At 36.1% G+C, this 7,269-nt stretch overlaps 1 non-coding gene across 1 annotated transcript; it reads left to right on the top strand.

Moving 5' to 3' along the window:
• The first annotated feature begins 1,771 nt into the window (after window positions 1-1,771).
• On the top strand, window positions 1,772-1,889 carry LOC149542594 (U5 spliceosomal RNA). Its single transcript, XR_016355811.1, has one exon. It is a non-coding gene; the product is annotated as a U5 spliceosomal RNA (small nuclear RNA).
• Window positions 1,890-7,269: the final 5,380 nt, after the last annotated feature.

Raw genomic sequence — 7,269 nt, 5'->3', positions numbered from 1 at the left:
TAATCCAAAACATTTAATTTTCATTTACATTTACTACAATTATCTCTTCCAATTTAATTGATTTAAATTTCAAAAATATCTTTGTAACTAATTTAAATTACTCAAATACTAATAAATTAGAACCATCTACAAAATATTAAAAATAGACTAAAACTAAATATAACGAAATTAACATCATTATTTTGATTAAATTTTCATCATCTTTAAAAAGCAAGAAAGTATGACAAATATAGAAATTATTAAAACAAAATAGGCCTTCATCTAATTTCGCAATTGGTTGCTTTTCTAAACTTAGATTGATCGGGGCAGAAGAAGACACGTGAGCTAGGATTTAAATACACAATAAAGCAATCATGAAATTCTAAATTTTAGTGGATCTGCCTGTGAATTTGATTGCGAAGAACTAAGGAGTAACACTTGTGTGAAGAAGAAGCAAAAAATTTACAGCAAAAGAATGACCAACTATATTAATCCCCAATTGAAGGAGAGAGAGGGCATCCTCTGCTCCAACAATTGTGGATTCTTCAGATCTTCTCAAACAATGAATTTTTGCTCTACGTGTTATAAGATTCATCTGAAGAACATTGCCAAGGCTGAGGAAGATGTCACTTCTTCCACAAATGTCAATATTTTGAAACAAGATGAGTGTATGAAGGGATACTTGTTCTTCTGCTCTGGGAGAGAAAGGGGAAAAGGGGGAAAGTGCAAACAAGATTAAGGCAAATCGGTGCACTTCATGCAAGAAGTGTGTGGGATTGATAGGATTTCATTGCCGCTACAGAGATTTATTTTGCGGCCTCCATTGCTACACAGTGGAGGAAAATTTCCCCTTTGATTACCACAAAGATGTTCGACAATCCATCGCTAAATTTGATCCTATCATCAAGGGAGAGAAATTTCAAAAGTTTTGATTTCCTTCTTCACATTCTTGCTTTTCTCTTTGTTTAACCTATCCTTTATGTTTTTTCCCCCAATTTTTGAACACAAATAGGTTTAGCATTTACAGTGAATTTTAGTGATAAGATTGCAGTTACTGTCTAAAATGCTTGCTATTGCTTTCTAGTCTAGTTTTAAAATTGGGATATAACTACAACTCTTTGTCGCCCACGTTTTTATTCAAAATTGCATATTTTCAGTTTAACGTGGTGGACATTTTAAGCGTATTTTATATCATACATAGAATTTTATCTATTTCACAGGTAGATAGCAATATGAGACCTATCTATTTTTTAAAATCGATCAGGAATATGATCCTCGCCTCAGAGCTATCTAGAATCACTACAAACTAAATTTTCATAGATATATTTGTCTTTAAATCGATACTGGTGCTTCAATATTTTTTTTCCTCTATGTTTTTGTTCATTCTTGTGGATGGAGTGAACCAAGGGCATAAAAACATCACACACTAAGGGAAGAATTAAGCTTGGGAAAAAAAAGTCAACTTTGACTATTTAACACTTTTGGTCTAGGAATTAAGCTTAGTGTGTGATGTTTAAGCCGTTTCCATAAGATCCTTTGATTGTCCTCTGCTTCAACTCCATGCAAGACACAATTTTTATTTCTATGGAACCGTAATCTAACCTTGAGATCTTCAGTGATACCATGAAATTCTTCTAAATTACTTGCTACTTTTGGCTCTATTTAGTAGTTTGAAATTTGATTGTGTTGGTGTGGGAACTTCTTAGTTTAGTCCCACATTGATTGGTCTATGGAAGTTTATTTAACAGAGATATATAAAAATGTTCATGTGTCTGCAAGTAGAAACTTACAGAGCCGCGTGGTGGAGACAAAGCGAACTATTCTTTTGCCTTTTACTAAAGAAAATCATGTCTTTGCCACTCAAAGTGGCATACACCTATTTTTGGAGGCTTCCTCTCCTTTAGAGGAGGACCACAATTAAAATTCAAAAGTCTATTGATAAATTAGTTTCCTATATTGTAAACTATTTTTAATAATAATAAAATGACATGTAACCAACTTGACCTTATTAACTTTTTTAGTAATAGAATGGTATGATATGATATGTAACAAACTTAATGTTAATAATAGAATGACATGTAACAAACTTAATGATGTAACAAATGTAATATTATCAATAGATTGAATACTACTTGCTTGTTAACCACCTTATGTTGATGTGTAATGTCTACGGGTACTTGTTTGTAAGAAGTTACATTGCTTTCTTTTTAAATAGCATCTCAAATGTTTCACATTATTCCTTTGACCTTACCCACATTACCATCATCTTGAACTTTTCAGATTATCCCTTTAACCCTTACCTACATTAGCATCATCTTTATTAGAGGAGCTTCTACAAGCAACCTTTTGAGGTTCTTTAACTTATCCTTCAAAGTTTTGAGACCTTCAATGCTATTCAGAATATAAGACTAGCTAACCTTGACCACTGCATCTACACTATAGAAAATAGAAGACTAGCTAATCTTGACCATTGTATCTACATTCTAGTGAATAATGCAATTGGAGTCCTCTACATTTTGAATTTTACCTTTATAATTTTCTCAAGTAACTATGATATTTGTGGGTACCTTTGCTAGGATGGATACACCTTTGATCTGCCTTGCTTATCCTTGTAGATATCCAACCTCAATCTTTCCCAATCTATACCTTGAAAGTCTCACATTTTATCTTGAATAATATTGTTTTAAGGGAGTAACTAGTTGGAAACCATCACCTTCGTTAGCGCTCCGTGCTTGGCCATGTCTATAACATCTTTAATGTAACCCATTTTCTAAAAAGATATATAGTCCTCCATTATAGTGCTCCTATCCCATGCCATCCTTATAAAAATGCATAATATCAAAAGGGGATTCACTGATAGCACCTCTAACCCAAATATGATCAAGTAAATATTACAATTTTGATTTCATACTTAGATGACATTGGGTTGAACCTTTTGGATGTAAGATCTTTCTATGCTTCCCTTACTACTCATCTAAGTACAATTATTGCACTAGGTTTTTACATAAAGGTAATTATCTAATATATTTAATTTTGGTAACTAAACTGTGATGACTTCCTATTCTAATACTTGAGCATGATATTATCTTATGGACATTAATATGACTATTATTCTTGTTTCTATCTCTATTATGTTTATGACGGTGAACATTGTTTGATGAGTTTCATGATTAATGATTGTTAGACTAACCCATGATATTGATAATGTAATGATTATTGATATTCTTATATAGTATTTTATAATTCATATGTATATGATCATGTTCTAAACCATGACTATGTAAAATTATGATACTTTTGATACATCATTTTGTTGTATATGATGTGATCTCTTTTCTCTACGATGTTTTTGTATGACGAGGGATGGAGTAGTGTTTCTCACTTGTAAGGCCCACATGATATCCCAATCCCTTTCATTGCTTGTACAACTTGCCATGAGATATAGATAGGCTCATGTATGTTTCATCCATGTGATGCAAGTTTTCTAGTGTTGGGCACCAACTTCACCTAGCTCCACAGGTTAGAGTGTGGCCTCAAAATCTTAAATGATTGTTGAAGGGAGATAGTACCACAAGGCCCACTTGATGTAGTGCCTCTCGTGTTTGTAGTCTGTACCTTGTTATATTTTGATTTGAGAGATACTTCTAATCATGTTATGTTTTTCTTTTGAGATGACCTGAGGGTTGGATGTTATACCTAGATTTCAGTATCATAGATGCTATGCTACTATGTTGTTTAGTTTATCATATCTACATGATGATGCCATTTTGAGATGACAATATGTTTTGTTATGATAGCTGGTTATCTAGTATTTTGACATGTCTTTGATTATGTTATGTGATGGATTTAATGCTATGCTTATTTACTTCATTCTTGCTTCATTACATTTTATGCGAATGTGAGTGATGTAAATGGATTATTTCAGTATAATTGAATAAATGGTTAAATTAAGTGATACAATGTATTTATTGCTTTGGCTATGTTATTATATGCAATTGCACTTAATCGTGTGTTCTAGTGTGCAAGATTTATATCCCTGGTAGTGGCACATGGAGTTAGTAATTCAACTGTTCATATTTGCCAATGTCATCCCTGCATGGTCAATGTATCCTTGTTTAATTGTTTAAATTAAACCTTTTGGTGATTATTAAATATGAACTCAGTTGCATTATGTGACTAGACATGTAAGCATGTCTGTGCATTTAGAGGTTCACATTTTTCATGAAAGATGTTAAGGAATTTATGTGATTTTGGGTTTTTGGGGTTTATTTTATTAATTTTAATTTCTAGTAGCTTTGCCATAGATGAATTTCTATTACTAGGAATAACCTATTTTTGTTTGGGTCAATTCAAAGTTTAACTAGGTTGGCTGGTTATTTACCCTAATCGATTATTCACTTGAAAAGTGAATAAGTATTGAAAGAGAAAGTTAATTCCTCACTTCTCACTTTTGCAAATTACAAAATTGAGAGCTTTTTTAAGAATCCTTTTCTGGAGGATTGCATTTCTGTTCATTGTGCGAACTATGGGTGTGGGATTTTTGTGAGGTCAATCTCATTGGATCTAGCTTGGAGAGACCTTGTTGTGCCATGATTTTAGGTAGTTGTTGCAGGTTATTTATTTTATCGTGTTGTTTCCTATTTCAGCCCCTTTTGCTGTTAGGTAGGGCTCTCCCATTTTCATGTTTCAACTTAGTTTCTAGTTATGTTTCTAGTAGCTATTTGTTAGGAGGTTGAGAACTAGTGTTTCCCTTAGTTTCTATTTGCTCGTTCTACCTAGTTGGTCAGGTATGAACATTTTTCCCTATTTTTAGGATGCGGGTTTGGGATTTCGCACTGTTATGCTAGCCATTTTTGTATGCGATGTCCAAACTCAAATTTTATTAGATTTTTGTGGCTTTTGTTACCTAAGAGAAATTGGGTTTTATTTTCAAAGTTTTCTAGTTTTGGGGTTTTTACCTTATTTTGTGTGCCACTTTGTTTTCTTAGGTTTTCTTGGCATGATGTTGGTCGCAGACCTAGATCATCCATTGTGATGCTAGCTAGATTATTGTTTAACTTTTTATGTTGCATTGGAATGTGTGTCACATCCATCCTCTCAAGCTATTATTTAGTTGAGTGTTTTATTACTCGTGTTCTCATCCAACCCTTGTGTTTTGATATTCGTGATGGTGGTGTGCCCACTCAAGAGCACATGTGCATGTATTTATCGAGTGACTTATGAGGCCCCAACTCTCGGTGGTAATGTAGTTAAGTTATATCTTTGGGGTTGGGTTGGGAATATGCATGCCTATGAGAACTCATTGTTGGATGAGCATGGGTAGGGTAGGGTAGCATATGGAGGGGGCTTCTATCCTATAGCCTGGTGATCGTTGTGCCCAAAGGGTTGGCAGAGGAAGTTTTAATCAAGTGATAACTAAATAAAACACTAGGTGGCAATAAAACTTAAGATAATTAAAAGTGTAAGCACCTGATTAATTTTGAGGACATAGTGCGAGAGCCTTCCATTGAGGAGTTGAACCACACGATCTGAGCTTGGGCTTTCTGATGCCAAGTGGCTCTCCATGATGTTTTTGATAAGGTAAATAGGTTTTAAGGGGTCCTGAAACCCATAAGTTTAACAACAAGAAAGGCTGAAAATAAGCGAAAAAATGCCCAGCCAAAACATAAGCCTTACGGCTGAAAATAAGCCCAAAGGCCCAGCCCGAAACAACTGCCCACTAAAAAGGCCAGAGAACCAACCAGAAAAATAGAGACCAGACAAAAAGCCAAAGCCAGGAGAAACAAAAACCAAAGGACAGAGACCCAACCTAGCAGACTACTTCTCCATCTCGAGCATGGTCTGGGAAGCTTCGGCGCACTCTTGTTGCTCTTCTGCCTTATGATCCTGGGCGTTCGTCAAATCTTGCTCCATAGTGTTGTCCTTGGCTTTATCCACATCCAGCCTATCTTTGTCTCTGTTCTGTTTATCATCTTCCTCCATCTGGTTCCTGTCTTTAAGATTTTCCAAGAGAGAGAGGATGTTGTCGTTGATCGAAGCGAGGAGGGAGATCATTTGACTTGCTAGGTTGTGATTGTAGTTCTCAATATTTTTTACTCTCCTCTCCATCAGAGTCTCCCAGCTGTTCCGATCGCCTTGGTTTTCTGCACCTATCTTGCTCTTGATTTTTTCCATTTGGGAAACCCTATCTCTGACATCCTCAAGCTCATGGAAAAGCCATTTAATTGATCTGAAGTTGTTGATCATGCTATTGCGGGCATTGTTCAACAAATTCATGCCCGTTTCTCTTGCATTATCAGAAATAGCCAATATAGTCGGGTTAATTAGCTCATTGAGTCTAGGCTTCTCGAGGTCGTCCACCAGGAGTTGGGGGTTCATCACCTCTCTGTAGATTCCCATAGTGGCCGTTCTCACATTGAAGTTCTTCCAAGCCTTCCTTCTATTATTAACTTGAACTTCCCCCTCAATCTGTCCAGAGTTGTCATTTTCCTCCAAAGGAGGCTGAGGATGTATAGGGGAGAGGGGAATGGGCAGAGAATCCTTTCCCTGACTACTGGAGCGCTCCATGCTCTCTCCCTCCCTCTTCTATCTTTTTCTCAGTTTCTCCTCATCCAGCTCCTCCTTTGAAACCTTGTCAGAATCATCAGTATCCATTTCCTCCTCCACCTCAGCAGAACCAGTTTTAGCTGGGGTATGACCTCTAGGGCTCTTTCTTCTGGGTAATTTGATAGAGGGGTAATCCTTCTTATGGCTTTTAGTCTTCTTACCTGAATGCTCAAAAACCTCATCAGAGCTGATGCTCTCGACATCGTCGAAATTTGAGGAAAAACTGGAGCTGCTCTTGTCAACATCCGCCCCCTGGATAGGGTTTTTCCTACTGGTTTGAGCGTGTAAATGCTCATGAATCAGAATCAGAAGACCCTCATGCAGTGCCAGGTTGACGGTAGCTTTCTTTTTAAAACTAGAAATGGCCTTGTTCATCGAGTTAAAAAGATAATACGGGAAGGAGATCTTACTACCATGGCGAAAATGATTCAGAATCACAAAATGGTGAGTCCTAACCCTATCAAACCTGGGGTCTAGGGTTATATATTCAATGACAGCGTAGAGAACATACCTCCAGAGCTTCTTTATAGTATCCGTTACAAAAAACGTCTCTTTCTTGCCCAGCTTGTTCAGCTCTTCAGTGTTTTTCACAAAATCCTTGATTGCATTAAAAGACATCTTCTTGTCTCTGAAGAATTTATGCCCCTCCATCTGAATCCCCGTGACTTCAGCAACCACATCCTC

The sequence above is a fragment of the Cupressus sempervirens genome, chromosome 8, assembly GCF_028749045.1.
Source record: "Cupressus sempervirens isolate cs-2001-9-10 chromosome 8, ASM2874904v1, whole genome shotgun sequence".
Taxonomy (NCBI): domain Eukaryota; kingdom Viridiplantae; phylum Streptophyta; class Pinopsida; order Cupressales; family Cupressaceae; genus Cupressus; species Cupressus sempervirens.
Note: the sequence above shows the minus strand (reverse complement) of the source record. Positions and strands in the feature narration are given on the sequence as shown.